Source organism: Engystomops pustulosus, chromosome 2, assembly GCF_040894005.1.
Source record: "Engystomops pustulosus chromosome 2, aEngPut4.maternal, whole genome shotgun sequence".
NCBI classification, from domain to species: Eukaryota; Metazoa; Chordata; class Amphibia; order Anura; family Leptodactylidae; genus Engystomops; species Engystomops pustulosus.
This window is the reverse complement of record NC_092412.1, coordinates 258,141,907-258,161,402: the sequence shown is the minus strand read 5'-3', so window position 1 is coordinate 258,161,402 and position 19,496 is coordinate 258,141,907. Positions and strand designations below refer to the sequence as shown.

General features: G+C 40.1%; 1 protein-coding gene across 3 annotated transcripts in view; it reads right to left on the bottom strand.

Moving 5' to 3' along the window:
- Positions 1-19,496, bottom strand: part of LSAMP (limbic system associated membrane protein) — a 520,650-nt gene that overhangs the window by 73,799 nt on the left and 427,355 nt on the right. The window lies entirely within an intron of this gene.

Here is a 19,496-nt window from a genome sequence, read left to right as displayed (position 1 = left end):
CCATATTTCGTGCAGGTCCTGACAATGGAGCTACAAAGCCCCATTAAGGAGCAGGACATGAGGGGTTTGTTTTTAATTTGGGGTCGGATCTTGGATCTTTACTTATTCAGGGGTCTTTGCTTAGGTACATAATATACAGCAATCACTAATTACCCTCGATAGTCGATATGGATTCAGGTGTCTGGTCTGGGGTCTGTCTTTATCCGTTTTGGGGCCTTATCTTGGGTTGTACAGTTATTTGGGGTGTTCTACTTTGAGCTTTGTATTTATTGTGGGGTCCATAGTCACTCAAGGGTCTGTAACCCTCCGTGAAATCTCAGAATCTGTAGAATCCATACTGGTCTGGTGGTCCATAAGGAGATGTGATTAACCCATTCACTTACATAGACCCCCTGCCGCACATGTTTACATTAACCCTTTCCCAACCAAAGACCCAATCATCAGCATTGAGGTCACATAAACAGGAGAAATGGTCTATGGTCCAAATCCTTTGATGAACTTGATGGTACTGGACGACCTCCTGTTACCCCTGAACATGCGTCCCCCCAGGTAGCATTGGATAAACTCTTCCAATTGCTTTATTTCCTCCCCCCAAGTGTTAGACTCTCCGATTCCGGTCATGTCGGCTCTAATGCATATTATAAAATGGAAAGAGCGGAGAAATTTTGTGACTCGTGAAAAGCCTTGGAAATTTGCAAGTATTTTTCTGGCCCGGGTTCAGCGTCTTTCATGTGCGCTCCTCAAACAATGAGGGAAAGGGAGAGCGGAGGAACACAAAAGGTGCGTTCTGACTATTTATTCCGCGCCTAATTATGTATGGAGCCAGGAATCGCGCCTTCAGCGTCTACTTATCGCAATTCATCGCTCCTCGTGCCAACACAAATGCCTCTCCCTTGACTTTCAATGCACATTCATGGCGCCGGCGCTGCCGTGCGGGGGAGGGGGGGATCTTCTAGGTTATTTTCCACTGGGAGATTAAAGGGGCGATGCCAACGGGTCCAAATAAATAAGGGGAAGGGCAAAGCCTTGAGCATAAAACAATAACAAGCCAAAACATCATGGACCATCGGAAACCCCAAAAAACTGTCACAATGGTGGCCCCCCCCCCTCCTCCATGGATATACATAGACAACAAAGAACCTTTGTGCAAGAGTAACAAAGGCTAAATTATAAGATGCGTAAGGGCTGGACTGATGAAGGGGCTCCTGGTGGGCGGGATGATTGTGTAGCCCCTCCTCCTTTATAGTGTCAGCCCCTGCTTATAGGTAAAAGATAACAGGATTCTACAAGGTGTAAGTAGGTGCAAGCTGCGGTGTCAGCCAGGACCCCCATCCCCCATCGGGAATATTTTGTGGTCACTTTTAAGTAGGGTATCACCGAATTTTACCAATTTTTGGTCATGTGATTGGCTCCTAGTCCTCAGAGTTCAGCAAGGCCCCCAATGTCCTTGAGCTTACGGGTCGGACCCACTAATACACAGATAAGATAAAAGTTATAAACTGAGAACATTTCCAGTGTTCTCTGAAAAATGTAAGTGTTTTTCATGTTTTTTTTTATTTTTGGCATTCACATTGCTCAGTTCCGTAGCAAGAATTGAAAAAAATAGAAACAGACAAGGGGAAAATTGAAAAAATACATAAAACTGGTAAAGAAACGTCTCAGAATGACAGAGAGGTCGTCTACGAGCGCAGCGCGTCCAGCAACAAACCCATCCACAGCTCGGAATGTGACTCCTGATACATCGTAAATTCTCTCCTCTAAGAGTCCTCTAGTAGTTATATTCCTGTACATAGGGGGCAGTATTATAGTAGTTATATTCCTGTACATAGAGGGCAGTATTATAGTAGTTATATTCTTGTACATAGGGGGAAGTATTATAGTAGTTATATTCTTGTACATAGGGGGCAGTATTATAGTAGTTATATTCCTGTACATAGGGGGCAGTATTATATTAGTTATATTCTTGTACATAGGGGGCAGTATTATAGTAGTTATATTCCTGTACATAGGGGGCAGTATTATAGTAGTTATATTCCTGTACATAGAGGGCAGTATTATAGTAGTTATATTCTTGTACATAGGGGGAAGTATTATAGTAGTTATATTCTTGTACATAGGGGGCAGTATTATAGTAGTTATATTCCTGTACATAGGGGGCAGTATTATATTAGTTATATTCTTGTACATAGGGGGCAGTATTATAGTAGTTATATTCCTGTACATAGGGGGCAGTATTATAGTAGTTATATTCCTGTACATAGGGGGCAGTATTATATTAGTTATATTCTTGTACATAGGGGGCAGTATTATAGTAGTTATATTCTTGTACATAGGGGGCAGTATTATAGTAGTTATATTCTTGTACATAGGGGGTAGTATTATAGTAGTTATATTCTTGTACATAGGGGCAGTATTATAGTAGTTATAGTCCTGTACATAGGGGCAGTATTATAGTAGTTATATTCCTGTACATAGGGGGCAGTATTATAGTAGTTATATTCCTGTACATAGGGGGCAGTATTATAGTAGTTATATTCTTGTACATAGGGGGCAGTATTATAGTAGTTATATTCTTGTACATAGGGGGCAGTATTATAGTAGATATATTCTTGTACATAGGGAGCAGTATTATAGTAGTTATATTCCTGTACATAGGAGGCAGTATTATAGTAGTTATATTCCTGTACATAGGGGGGGCAGTATTATAGTAGTTATATTCTTGTATATAGGGGCAGTATTATAGTAGTTATAGTCTTGTACATAGGGGGCAGTATTATAGTAGTTATATTCCTGTACATAGGGGGCAGTATTATAGTAGTTATATTCTTGTACATAGGGGGCAGTATTATAGTAGTTATATTCCTGTACATAGGGAGCAGTATTATAGTAGTTATATTCTTGTACATAGGGTGCAGTATTATAATAGTTATATTCTTGTACATAGGGGGCAGTATTATAGTAGTTATATTCCTGTACATAGGGGGCAGTATTATTGTAGTTATATTCCTGTACATAGGGTGCTGTATTATAGTAGTTATATTCTTGTACATAGGGGGCAGTATTATAGTAGTTATATTCTTGTACATAGGGGGCAGTATTATAGTAGTTATATTCCTGTACATAGGGGGCAGTATTATAGTAGTTATATCCCTGTACATAGGGGGCAGTATTATAGTAGTTATATTCTTGTACATAGGGGGCAGTATTATAGTAGTTATATTCTTGTACATAGGGGGAAGTATTATAGCAGTTATATTCCTGTACATAGGGGGCAGTAGTATAGTAGTTATATTCTTGTACATAGGGGGCAGTATTATAGTAGTTATATTCCTGTACATAGGGGCAGTATTATAGTAGTTATATTCTTGTACATAGGGGGTAGTATTATAGTAGTTATATTCCTGTACATAGGGGGCAGTATTATAGTAGTTATATTCTTGTACATAGGGGGCAGTATTATAGTAGTTATATTCTTGTACATAGGGGGCAGTATTATAGTACATTCTTTTGTTTTAAGCATCTTATATAAAATCTGCAAAGCATGACCGTTAGCACTTTGGTATAATAATATAATATTGCTTTCTATGGCTCAGGACCAGGTCCCCCCCATTCTGCCATAGAGCTGTGGTGAACACATCAGGAGGCGCCGCTGATCTCACACTCAATGTGATGTTGGTGACAGGATCTTAATTATCTCATTAAATGATCATTCATCTCAGAGAGAAGGTCATGTGACTATCCCTGACATTCTAGCGTCACATTTAAAGGACACATCATGTTTGGCACCTTGTTATAAGTGGATATTAGATGGGGTTTTAATTTGAATAAAATACATAAAAAATGTATTTATGATGGTTATGGCTCCTGTACTGATGCTTCACCGGGTAAAAAATTGTATTCTAAGAATAGATAGAAAATAGTCAATAGGGAGATAGATAAATCCAGTAAGTAGGCAGCACCCCGAAGTAAGGAGTGGAAAAAGGGGAATTTTTTTTTTTTTTTTTTAGTTAGATAGATAGATAGATAAATAGGAGATAGATAGATAGATAGGAGATAGATAGATAGATAAATAGGAGATAGATAGATAGGAGATAGATAGATAGACAGATAGATAGATAGATAGATAGATAGATAGATAGATAGATAGATAGGAGATAGATAGGAGATAGATAGATAGATAGATAGATAGATAGATAGATAGATAGATAGGAGATAGATAGGAGATAGATAGATAGATAGATAGATAGATAGATAGATAGATAGATAGGAGATAGATAGATAGATAGATAGATAGATAGATAGGAGATAGATAGATAGATAGATAGATAGATAGATAGGAGATAGATAGATAGATAGATAGATAGATAGATAGGAGATAGATAGATAGATAGATAGATAGATAGATAGATAGATAGATAGATAGGAGATAGATAGATAGATAGATAGGAGATAGATAGATAGATAGATAGGAGATAGATAGGAGATAGATAGATAGATAGATAGATAGGAGATAGATAGATAGATAGATAGATAGATAGGAGATAGATAGATAGATAGGAGATAGATAGATAGATAGGAGATAGATAGATAGATAGATAGATAGATAGATAGATAGATAGGAGATAGATAGATAGATAGATAGATAGGAGATAGATAGATAGATAGATAGGAGATAGATAGATAGATAGATAGATAGATAGATAGGAGATAGATAGATAGATAGATAGGAGATAGATAGATAGATAGATAGATAGATAGATAGGAGATAGATAGATAGATAGATAGATAGATAGATAGATAGATAGATAGATAGATAGGAGATAGATAGATAGATAGATAGATAGGAGATAGATAGATAGATAGATAGGAGATAGATAGATAGATAGATAGATAGATAGATAGATAGATAGGAGATAGATAGATAGATAGATAGATAGATAGGAGATAGATAGATAGATAGATAGATAGGAGATAGATAGATAGATAGATAGATAGATAGATAGATAGATAGATAGATAGGAGATAGATAGATAGATAGATAGGAGATAGATAGATAGATAGATAGATAGATAGATAGATAGGAGATAGATAGATAGATAGATAGGAGATAGATAGGAGATAGATAGATAGATAGATAGATAGGAGATAGATAGATAGATAGATAGATAGATAGATAGATAGGAGATAGATAGATAGATAGGAGATAGATAGATAGATAGGAGATAGATAGATAGATAGATAGATAGATAGATAGATAGGAGATAGATAGATAGATAGATAGATAGATAGATAGGAGATAGATAGATAGATAGATAGATAGATAGGAGATAGATAGATAGATAGGAGATAGATAGATAGATAGATAGATAGATAGATAGATAGATAGGAGATAGATAGATAGATAGATAGATAGACAGACAGACAGACAGATAGATAGATAGGAGATAGATAGATAGAGAGATAGATAGATAGAGAGATAGATAGGAGATAGATAGATGCTTGACAAAGGCTCCTTGTGGGCTGAAACGTTGTACATGGAATAAAAGACACCCCGTCACCTTTTTGACACCAATCCGGAGTGCTGCCAGTTTTTGAAACTTTATTACTGAGGCTCTCGGGCCAGAGGGCATCTGGACTTTGCACCCACCAGCATTGCGGTGCTGCTCCAAACTTTTTCACATATAGATAGATAGATAGATAGGAGATAGATAGATAGATAGATAGATAGGAGATAGATAGATAGATAGATAGATAGATAGATAGATAGGAGATAGATAGATAGGAGATAGATAGATAGATAGATAGATAGATAGGAGATAGATAGATAGATAGATAGATAGATAGATAGATAGATAGATAGGAGATAGATAGATAGGAGATAGATAGATAGATAGATAGGAGATAGATAGATAGATAGATAGATAGATAGATAGATAGATAGATAGATAGATCTGCAGTGAGTGGACATGTAATGGTTACAGTTTCTTTATAGAAATTATGTTTTGGTTCAGATGAGCCCCGGTGACATTTTGCGGTTACGCGGCTGCGTAAGGAGAAGGTCACATGACTGAACATTACGTTTGTCCAATTTTCTGCTGCTAAATGATGACCCCAGAATCCACCATTCAAAGCCGTTGCCAAGCAACCTTTACCAAGAAGATGCGTTTCACTTACGAAATTCCGTGCTACCCCAGTGGGAAGTGCCACGGGTTCCCCGATTACTGGCGACGTGCTCGTAGTGGTGCACAGGTGGAAATGGTGGGGTGCAGGGGCAGCCAGAATATACCAGAGCAGCCTGGTGACCCCCTCCATACAGCCGCCTCGAATTAGGGTTTAATAGAAGTCACCAATGGAAGAAGCTGCACATCTGTGGGGCTACCAGCAGGGGGCAGCGTGGGGCAGCGTTTAGGATCTGAAGAGCTTAGAGCGGCAGTGATGGGGTGTATGGCGCTTGTATATATCAGTGTATTCCGGCTGAGCACATGGAGAGGGTGAAGCTACACAGATGATGCCAGCGCCTGGCACAGGTACAGGTGCATTACCCACCATTATTATATAATGTACTGCCAGACCCCCATGACCCTGGCCCCCGGCCCCACCCAGACCCCCAGGACCCTGCCCCCCACCCAGACCCTCAGGACCCTGCCACCCCACCCAGACCCCCAGGACCCTGTCCCCCCACCCCACGCAGACACCCAGGACCCTGCCCCCCACCCAGACCCCCAGGACCCTGGCCCCCCCACCCAGACCCCCAGGACCCTGCCCCCCCACCCAGACCCCCAGGACTCTGTCCCCCCACCCCACCCAGACCCCCAGGACCCTGCCCCCCCACCCAGACCCCCAGGACCCTGCTCCCCCACCCCACCCAGACCCCCAGGACCCTGCCCCCCACCCCACCCAGACCCCCAGGAGTAACCCCAACTACACCCCTTCCAGCTGGACCCTCAGCTCTAGAGACCTGCAGTGTATGAACCAGGAGCTGAAGAGTTAACACAACAACAAAAGTATCAAATTAAATGTAAAATCTACAAAGTAAAAAAACAAGGAAGTAAAAAGATACAAAGTGGGAAAAGACGGGAGAGAAGGTTCTCAGCAGGAGATGGAGGCCTGGGGGCAGGAGGATGTACAAATATCCGACAGGGCGATAATGTACCAGAAGCTCAGCTGTGATAGGTTATATCATCAGAGCGGCCACAGGAAGGATTGTAAATACTGGAGGGTGTAACAACAGATCAATACACTATACAGGGGGCTCAGAGGATGGATAGAGGAGATCTACCTATAGATCTATCTATCTATCTATCTATCTATCTATCTATCTCCTATCTATCTCTCTATCTATCTATCTCCTATCTATCTATCTCTCTATCTATCTCTCTATCTATCTCCTATCTATCTCCTATCTATCTATCTCCTATCTATCTATCTATCTCCTATCTATCTCCTATCTATCTATCTATCTATCTATCTATCTATCTATCTATCTATCTAACTCCTATCTATCTCCTATCTATCTCTTATCTATCTATCTATCTATCTATCTCCTATCTATCTATCTATCTATCTATCTATCTATCTATCTATCTATCTATCTCCTATCTATCTATCTATCTATCTCCTATCTATCTATCTCCTATCTATCTATCTATCTATCTATCTATCTATCTCCTATCTATCTATCTATCTATCTCCTATCTATCTCTCTATCTATCTATCTCTCTATCTATCTATCTCCTATCTATCTATCTGTCTGTCTGTCTGTCTATCTATCTATCTATCTATCTATCTATCTATCTCCTATCTATCTCCTATCTATCTATCTATCTATCTATCTATCTATTTATCTCCTATCTATCTATCTATCTATCTATCTATCTCTCTATCTACCTATCTCCTATCTATCTATCTATCTATCTATCTATCTATTTATCTCCTATCTATCTATCTATCTATATATCTATCTCCTATCTATCTATCTATCTATCTATCTCCTATCTATCTATCTCCTATCTATCTATCTATCTATCTATCTATCTATCAATCTATCTCCTATCTATCTATCTATCTATCTATCTATCTATCTCCTATCTATCTATCTATCTATCTTCTATCTATCTATCTCCTATCTATCTATCTATCTATCTATCTATCTCCTATCTATCCATCTCCTATCTATCCATCTATCTATCTACTATCTATCTATCTATCTATCTATCTATCTATCTATCTATCTCCTATCTATCTATCTATCTATCCATCTATCTATCTACTATCTATCTATCTATCTATCTATCTATCTATCTATCTATCTATCTCCTATCTATCTATCTATCTATCTATCTATCTATCTCCTATCTATCCATCTCCTATCTATCCATCTATCTATCTATCTATCTGCTATCTATCTATCTATCTATCTATCTATCTATCTCCTATCTATCTATCTATCTATCTATCTATCTCTCATTCACCTTTAATCCAGTATTACTTGCACAGATCAGTCTAATGTTCTCACCTTCTCCTCAGTATATAAGTAAGTGCCCCCTCCCTGGGCCGTTCCTGGGGAGCTCCATACACTCAGTCCCGGGAATAAGTAACATGTTGCTCATTAAAAATTGAGGCGGCTGCTGTCAGTATATAGAGGCAAATAAGTAGCTATATAGGGGATGTAGATATAAATCCCCCACATCCAGATCCTCCATATAGAACCCCCTATATACACACCACCTAACATATATCCAGACCCCTCGATGTATAGATTTCCCTATATCCAGACCCCTCCTACATATAGATCCCCCTATATCCAGACCCCTCCTACATATAGATCCCCCTATATCCAGACCCCTCCTACATATAGATCCCCCTATATCCCGACATATACATCCCATACTAGATCCCCCCCACAGTGAACGTATATGCCCCCTGCACACGGTAAATGATCTGATCTTTCATTTCTTTCCTTAGAAAATATATATTTTTCAATAAAACTAAAGCGTCTGCGTTTCCCTTTGTCCCCCCTGTGGTCGCAGTAAGTAATCGCCTGGGGGTGATTGTCCTCCTCTGATCAATGCTTCTATCTGTTATCGACCTGACGGATAATCTCAGATCTATCCTACAAATGGTTATCGATCCTGCGGCGCAAACACCGTCCCAGCAGCCCCAAGGTAATCGCCAATGAGGACTATTATCCTCCAGGGGGCGCTAAATGCTGCCTGTTATATAGGAAGGATGGAGGGGGGGGGGGATGATACTGGATAGAGGCAAGAAGTAGCAGGATGTATGGAACAGGGGGGTCACACATGATATGACATCTCCCGGACCCCTGGAAAGAGTTATTGGGTTATAGGGACAATATGTAGGGAACATTCTGAGAGCGAACAGAAAGCTGTTGCTTAAAAGGCAATTCCTGCCCAAATTATCAATGGCCAATCCGTATGTTGGGTCATCAGTAGCTGAACAGTGAGTGCTACTCCCGCTGCTGTACACTATGATCATGTATCATGGGTCATTCGTAGCTTCTGGGATGAACCCCCCCCCCTTTTAACACTGTAAAATGAGCCAAGAAGCCCTTAAAGCTTACACTTAAAGGGACAGTGTCCCTTTAAGGTAGGCTAAGAAATGTCCTTTCTAGAATTCCCTCTTTTATGTGAAATCTCACCCTTTACCTATAAACCATCTCCCCCACAGTCATCTGACAAAGAGCAGAGAAGAGTCAGATTTTCCCTGAGTTGAGTCATGCAGGGAGGCTGAAGTAGGAGAATCACTTCCCAAACTTATATGGGATTTATGGCAGCTGGAACTACGCTTCTGGTGTCATATTAAAGATATCATTCTCATCTATAAATCACATCCGTATACTGGGCAACTTATGAAATGAAGAAATAGAGACACAATGTGATAAGATTTTTATGATTTAAGCCACGCCCTTTATTCTGTCACTTAGTATTCCCATAAAGTATAATAACCACCCTAATGGCTCGGAAATTGTATAATGTCCCCTTCTTGCAGCTCACCTACAACAAAAAATACCCCCATATAATTAATAAAAAATCAGATTCTTTCCTTTTCACCACCTGATTTTAAAGACTTTATTCTAACCTTTAAGATGACACCAGCAGCAGGTTTTTATAGAACCATAAATTAGGGCATCTGAAGTGACACTCACCCTCCAGCCTCACAACATGACTGGTCTCAGGCCAAATATGACTCTTCTCAGCTCATTTACATATGGCTATGGGAAATGGGAGACATTTAGCATAAAGGATACATTTTGGAAATCACATTTCATTCCCTACCTGAAGGGGCTGGGATTTTACCAGGAAAAAAATATACAGATTGGGGTCACCTACATGCTCCAGGTAAGTGATTTTTACAGTAACTCTGTTGCCTCGATTATTTATTTAAAGGGTCTTGTGTAATACTCTACTGTTCCTGTAGAGGCCACTAGTGGGTAACTAAGCAGTCTATAATATTGTGTGATGTCTTATCCAAAAAGTTTTGTAATAAAAGTTCCCAACTTTGACTAAAAACTCAAGTAAACACCATGTGACTAAATTTCCCAGGATGCTTTGCCTTATAGTCTCCCTATCGCTAAAGCTTTCACATTCTCAAATATTGCTTAAAATTCATCCGTAATTTTCACGAAAGGACATTTTTGATACATTGTGTAATAAACCCTTTGTTTTCCAGATCAATATCAACAAATCCAAATATTTAATGGAAAGAAATCCTTTAGGAATGTGAAGAATGTGACAAAAAGTAACCAAATCTCTGGGCCCCGCCCCCAGAGCCCCGGGATATGAGACCCAATGCCAATACGGCTACTTATAAGTGATGCCAACGCCGGGTCTTGTGTCCTCCCGCTCAGAACGGGGAAATGTGTTTTCCACAGATACAATTTTTATCAGCCGGAGCCGGAGAACGTGTGCGGAGCCATCGCTTTTATAAATGACTGTGTTTTCCTTTTGCAAGCTGTTTTACATTAATGATTTATTTGGCAGAGGGACGGCTGGTGGTGGAGCGCGTCTGTCTCCGCACCTCACAGTGTTTGGGTTGGAGTTACACGGCGCGACTGCAAACATTTGGAAACATTTCTGTTACAGCGGGAAAAAAAAAGAAAGAGAAAAAGAATCGGAAACATTCCTCATGGAAAAACACTGAAGAATACAGATCTACCCAACCAAAGGGATCAACATACTACTCTGCCTGATTATACAAATATAACCGCTACTATACTGCCCCTATGTACAAGAATATAACTACTATAATACTGCCCTCCATGTACAAGAATATAACTACTATAATACTGCCCCCTATGTACAGGAATATAACTACTATAATACTGCCCCCTATGTACAAGAATATAACTACTATAATACTGCCCCCTATGTACAGGAATATAACTACTATAATACTGCCCCCTATGTACAAGAATATAACTACTATAATACTGCCCTCCATGTACAAGAATATAACTACTATAATACTGCCCCCTATGTACAGGAATATAACTACTATAATACTGCCCCCTATGTACAAGAATATAACTACTATAATACTGCCCTCCATGTACAAGAATATAACTACTATAATACTGCCCCCTATGTACAGGAATATAACTACTATAATACTGCCCCCTATGTACAAGAATATAACTACTATAATATTGCTCCCTATGTACAGGAATATAACTACTATAATACTGCCCATATGTACAAGAATATAACTACTATAATACTGCCCCCTATGTACAGGAATATAACTACTATAATACTGCCCCCTATGTACAAGAATATAACTACTATAATACTGCCCCTATGTACAGGAATATAACTACTATAATACTGCCCCCTATGTACAAGAATATAACTACTATAACACTGCCCCCTATGTACAGGAATATAACTACTATAATACTGCCCCCTATGTACAGGAATATAACTACTATAACACTGCCCCCTATGTACAGGAATATAACTACTATAATACTGCCCCCTATGTACAGGAATATAACTACTATAATTGCCCCCTATGTACAGGAATATAACTACTATAATACTGCCCCTATGTACAAGAATATAACTACTATAATACTGCCCCCTATGTACAAGAATATAACTACTATAATACTGCCCCCTATGTACAGGAATATAACTACTATAATACTGCCCCCTATGTACAGGAATATAACTACTATAATACTGCCCCCTATGTACAGGAATATAACTACTATAATACTGCTCCCTATGTACAGTAATATAACTACTATAATACTGCCCCCTGTGTACAGTAATATAACTACTATAATACTGCCCCCTATGTACAAGAATATAACTACTATAATACTGCCCCCTATGTACAAGAATATAACTACTATAATACTGCCCCCTATGTACAAGAATATAACTACTATAATACTGCCCCCTATGTACAGGAATATAACTACTATAATACTGCCCCCTATGTACAAGAATATAACTACTATAATACTGCCCCCTATGTACAAGAATATAACTACTATAATACTGCCCCCTATGTACAGGAATATAACTACTATAATACTGTCCCCTATGTACAAGAATATAACTACTATAATACTTCCCCCTATGTACAGGAATATAACTACTATAATACTGCCCCCTATGTACAAGAATATAACTACTATAATACTGCCCCCTATGTACAAGAATATAACTACTATAATACTGCCCCCTATGTACAGGAATATAACTACTATAATACTGTCCCCTATGTACAGCTATATAACTACTATAATACTGCCCCCTATGTACAAGAATATAACTACTATAACGCTGCCCCCTATGCACAAGAATATAACTACTATAATACTGCCCCCTATGTACAAGAATATAACTACTATAATACTGCCCCCTATGTACAGGAATATAACTACTATAATACTTCCCCCTATGTACAGGAATATAACTACTATAATACTGCTCCCTATGTACAAGAATATAACTACTATAATACTGCCCCCTATGTACAAGAATATAACTACTATAACGCTGCCCCCTATGCACAGGAATATAACTACTATAATACTGCCCCCTATGTACAAGAATATAACTACTATAATACTGCCCCCTATGTACAAGAATATAACTACTATAATACTGCTCCCTATGTACAAGAATATAACTACTATAATACTGCCCCCTATGTACAAGAATATAACTACTATAACGCTGCCCCCTATGCACAAGAATATAACTACTATAATACTGCCCCCTATGTACAGGAATATAACTACTATAATACTGCCCCCTATGTACAAGAATATAACTACTATAATACTGCTCCCTATGTACAAGAATATAACTACTATAATACTGCCCCCTATGTACAAGAATATAACTACTATAATACTGCCCCCTACGTACAGGAATATAACTACTATAATACTGCCCCCTATGTACAAGAATATAACTACTATAATACTGCCCCCTATGTACAAGAATATAACTACTATAATACTGCCCCCTATGTACAGGAATATAACTACTATAATACTTCCCCCTATGTACAGGAATATAACTACTATAATACTGCCCCCTATGTACAAGAATATAACTACTATAATACTGCCCCCTATGTACAGGAATATAACTACTATAATACTGCCCCCTATGAGTCTATCTATCTGCAGTTATGAGTGGGGTCTCCTGGTTCCTTTCATGCAGTCGGTTGGATTACTGCCCCCCGCTGGTGTGATGCGGCTCGAGGTCCTTATGGCCGGCAGATTAAATATGTTATAATTACAGATCTTGGGGACATTAATGGCTTTTTGCTTTCGCAGGTTTTATTTTTCAAGTTCTATCGCGGTGGAGGAACACGATTTCATTCTCAGCAATGGATGGGGGGGGGGGGGGGGGACTAAACCTGATTAAAATGCTGATAACCATTTGTGAAGGTGAAACATCTTCTCCTGTGATGAGATATTACATTTAATCTGCAGATGCAGAGATTAATTTTCTCGTAATGTGACTGACAGCGGAGGCTTAAAAATATATCCAGAGCGCCGCGCCCAGACCCCTGTCCAGTCCAGGTGAATATCATAACATAGTAAATCAGATCAGATAATGGGCCTCAGGGTTTAGTCAGGGCTTTGTGAGAAAATTGTGAAATTTGAATCACTGTGGCGTTAAATCTTAAAAAAAAAAAAATGAAATCATATTAAAAAAATTGAAAAAAAATTTCAATCAACAAAAGTATATAAAAACAAAAACACCTAACATAACGGACAGACCATTAACTACCCATAGGTTAAAAATACAGGATACATCTTGAAAATTACGTTTTTTATAGAGGGGATAATATTGCAGGTGAAATTGTTTGAAAATATATAATAAATAAGGGAAAAGAAATACAAAAAAAACATAAAAAAACATTTACAAATTAAAAAATTTCAGGTCCAGGTACAAAAGTGAATGTTAAATGTATACAGATAAATGAAGAAATTATAGGTAGCTTTAGTTTTTCTCTAATTTTTAGCTTCACGTGGATGGCCCGTGAGGTTCTGGCCCCGCCCATGAGGATCCAGTATACATGGATTGCCAGTAGATTGGAGGAATTTAGATGGATAATAACCAACATCTAAGTTACTTGAAATTTCAGATGCAAGTGTATAATTATCATAAAAACAGAACATAAAAATATGTACCTTCATATAGATGGCCCATGAGTTTATGGCCACACCCACACGGATACATTATACATAGATTACTAGTAGACTGGACCAAACCTGTGTATTTGGAGGCTTAATAACTCAAAACTGGTGAAGCCTCTGGATCTGGAGGGGTAATAACACAAAATCAGAGGACAATTTAAGACATCTACAAATCTATTGTCAGATAAGTGACAACAAGGCAGATCATGAGGTTGTGGCCACACCCACAAGGATATAGTATATAATTATTACCAATAGATAGGCCAAAGGAAGGTAAGTACTGGAAAGTTCCAAATATTTACTGGTCCAAAGGAATATTTATCTTAGAAGCAGAATTAACATTTGCTGTCCATTAGATGGACGGCCCATGAGGTTCTGGCCACACCCATGAGGATACACTAATTCAGGATGAAACTACTGGATTGGTGAATCATAGAAGCAGAACCTGGAATCTACTCTTTGTCCTTATTCATATAGACAGCCCATGAGGTTCTTCCTCCATCCATGAGGATACAGTAGACATTGGTTGCCAACATACTTGAACCTCTCGGCTTGGAAGACGAGAAGCCAAAGCTAAGTATCATAAGATAAGAATTAGAAGTGCAATCAAATGAAGACAAAAGAGAGCGGCACTCACCCAGAAATCTTCTTTATTCGGTTACTGCATAGGACAGGGAGGTGCAGCACAAGAAAGGCTTCGGCGACGGGCCGTTTCGCGCACTCCTGCGCTTCGTCTAGACGATACGGCTAGACGAAGCGCAGGAGTGCGCGAAACGGCCCGTCGCCGAAGCCTTTCTTGTGCTGCACCTCCCTGTCCTATGCAGTAACCGAATAAAGAACATTTCTGGGTGAGTGCCGCTCTCTTTTGTCTTCATTTGATTGCATTCATCTGGTTGAACAAGCTGTGCACCACCCGTATACTTTGGTTTAATCAAGCCCGATAGCACCGTACCTGTGTCCCAAAGCCATCCGTACACTCTTGGTCTGGCAGTGCCGACATCCCGCTGGGAGACTCGCCGGTCCCCGGCGTTTTTTCTGTTCTACTGACTCTAAGAATTAGAAGTATCAAGGCATTTACAGAGGTAGAATGGCACCTAATACCTATGATAGAGGCACAACATGCAAATTACTGTGTGACCTCATTCATTTGGACCGTCACCGAGGTTCTGGTACAACTCTTGAATGAAAGATCTTCAAGGTTCTTCTCCATATTCCATGTGGCTGGATGAGTAGCCCTTATCTGTGTTTGGAGAAGGTCCAGGAAATCCAGACAGGAGAGAGATCCGGCCGGTGTTGGAATGGGATCAGCTTGGGTTTACCAGTTAGTTGGACTTTTATGGGGTCCCATCAACCATCTGTAATCTTGGCTTCAGACCTAACAATCCAACGGGAAGACCACGGTTACAACCGGTCATTGGCCGCTGGTACGTTGGATGGATGTGATCCAATAGATGGAGTATAACTAAAAGGGGATGTTCCAGATTAAAAAAATTGTCAGGAACAGCAGGGGCTTAATATAACCAAAGAATTTCTAGGTCCTGGTGGTCCAGCAGGAGGTCTCCTGCCAGCGCCAAGCTCTGTTGCAATTTCCTCCAAGACAGGAGGTGATGGGGGGTCAGTATGTGTTCCTTAGTTTTTTATTCTGTGCCAAACTTTTTAATACTTCCCAGCCAAGAGAGGGCCATCAGAAAATAGTCGTGAAGAACCGGGAAGCGATAAGAAAACCAGAAAAATATGTTCAGAACCTATTGGTGAGACATCCCCTTTAAGGGTGCGGTCACACGTTGCGTTTACTGCAGCTACAGCTGAAGGGAGATTTGCCTAATTAAACAGCTGTTAACGCTTGCGTTTACAAGACGCAAGTGTTAACACGTGCGTTAACATCGTGGTTAACACATGCGATTGTTAACACATGCGTTAACATCTCGGTTAACGCATGCGTCTTGTAAACGCAGGTGTTAACAGCTGTTTAATTAGGCAAATCTCCCTTCAGTTTTAAACGCATGCAGTAAACGTGTGACCGCACCCTAATGGAAAAATAAAGTAGTGAAATTCGGAATAGGAGTAGTAAGTACGGAGATGCCAATCCGCAGACTATTGCTCCTTCTCCAACATTCATTACCGATTCGGCTCTTGTACCGCGCCTTTTTTCTCGTTGATTCCATTGTGCGGCGAGTCCCGTATTGATGACACGTTCCTCCTATTGATCAAAGCGCCGGAGACGTCGAGAAGAAAGCGCCAGAGTCTATTAAAAAGTATGGACCTGTACAGGTGGAGCTACGGAGAGGGATTGTTTTTTACTTTTATCCTGACAGATCGCTATTTGATTTGCGCAGGAAATGATCACAGTTCTCTTATTACGGGAGAATAAATAGCGGCTGATCCGATGGGTGGGGGAGGGGCAGGAGGAAAAATGTTTGTAAAATGTCCAATTTCAACTCAATTATTCATAGGCAATCTCAGTGAGAGGGACACTTTATTAGAGCGCCCTGACAGTCAACGCTTTATTCTTCATACTTCTGAAGACATTAATGTAATCATTAGTCGCACAGAACTTCTCTGGCAGCTCGTAACTCTCGAGAAGAAACTTTTCTTAATAAGTCAATGCTCAGAAAACATCAAGATTTGCATCTTTCCTACAATGTATCTCTTTCAGTGTATAGACAAGAATTCCTTAGTCTGGAGTTCTCTGGCTAATGATTTATAGCAAGGTTATGCTGTAACTGCTCCGCGGGGGCGGGGTTAGATGCCAGTGATTGGTGGAGGTGATCGAGGACCTAATTAGCCACATCTCGCACAGAATCGGGAGATTATTTTCTCATACATAGAGTAGAGGAGAACCTATAATCTCTTCTATTAACACTAATAGAATTACTACTGCTCAGGGGCGTGTACTTTAGAGGAGGGAACTTAAATGACAAATTCTCAATAAGCACCATTAAGGACTAGAACCTCTCTACTTTCACAACTCCACTATTATACTAAACTTGTGACACAGTTAATTGCTGCACACTCCCTGACTGACGACCTCCTCATTAAGAGCCCTCCATTGTCTGCAAACCCCGCCCCCAGAATATATAAAGCAATTATGTATATAGCAAGTCCAACAATATATACTGAACAGACTGTACATCAGAGGAGACTTTAGAATTGAAATTAGAAGAGGGGACCAGTAAGGTTTAGGCAGGATAAGTTAAAAAGTAAAGTACTCAAGAAGGGCAATCAAGTACTGGTACCCACCCACTCCTGAATCCCCACCCCCAATTGTGAGACAGTGACTATTGGGACTACTGCAATGACTAATGGGTCTGACTATCTCCGACCAAAACTTTCTTCAAATGTGGGATCTCAGTACTGAAAGGTGAGAGGTGGGTAATGGTGACCATTGGTGGAGCTGGATAATAAAGCCTAAGCGGGGGTGGGTCCATTATCTACACTAAATAGTCCAGAGCCCATAAGGAGTAAAGAAATACCTGTAAACTACTGTAAACTACTTTACCAATGGTCCAGCAGCCACCGGTTCCCCACCATTACTCCTGATTCTAGATGCTAGCTATAGGGTCAGGGCCACACCGATAGTCCCACCCCCGCTTACACTATACTGAAAATAATGCACCTAAAAGCCACAAATCTCACGCGCCTCCAATATTCAACCTCCAAGCTAAATAAATCCCTGAATCCGTGTTAATAAACTGCAGAGCGAGACATTTCTATCTATAAAGCAGGCGGCAAATGGTGATGTTAGCAGTGAGTGCAGAGAGGTGAGAGCTCCGCTGATTCCTCAGCTGTCATGCGCCAGGGTCACCAATTTCCCGCTCCTGAGATCACATGTCCCTGACTCCTCCACAAAAACCTGTCATTAGTGGTTACCGTCACCCCAACCTCTCCTGGGATAAAAGCTTTTTTTAGGGCACTTGGATACAGTCTGACCCGTCTCGTACCAATAGACCGTCAAAACCTCAACATTGTATCCAATTATATTACAATGTACTTTTTTTGTATATCTGTTCCTTGGAAAGATATGAGATAATGGGGGTCATTTACTAAGGGCCCGATTCTCTCTTTTTCGGCGTGTTTCCCGAAAATTACCGGTTTGCGTCGAATTGCCCCGGTTTTTTGGCAAACGCGATCGGATTGTGGCACATCGGCGCCGGCATGCACGCAACGGAAATCGGGGGCGTGGCCATCGGAAAACCCAAAGGATTCGGAAGAACCGCGGTATTTGACACACGCTTACCTGCACCCAGGATAGGATGGTGAACTCCGGCGAACTTCAGCACAGCAGCGACACCTGGTGGACATCGGGCGCACTACCATAGTGATTCGCCAGAAGACCCGAATCCTTGACGGAGAAGGCGCCGCTGGATCGCGACAGGACCGGGTGAGTAAATGTGCCCCAGTATATCTGATGTTGCATAACATCACATGAATCTGTTCTGCTGCATTATTAGGAGTATTTTTTATTCAAATCTCCAAATTCTTTGATGGCAAATCCTATGAAGCTGCCAAACTTACCAGTTATCACTTCAAAGAGTACCCGGATGCTGAGTAACAGGATAGCCCATGTTCTGCTGATCAATTTGGTGTTCGTTTTTTCAAAATCCGTCCAACCGTTCAAAAGATATGGCTCCCAGAACTTTCTATGTGAATGTTCCCTTTGTGTCATGTCTCCGCCCCCTTCAGAAGTATGAACTAATTCCAATCTAAACTTCCAATGGCCATAATTTTTGAATGGGAGGACGGATTTCAAAAAAATAAGCACCAAATTGATCAGGAGACCAAAAGCAATTAAATAAGGTATTCCATT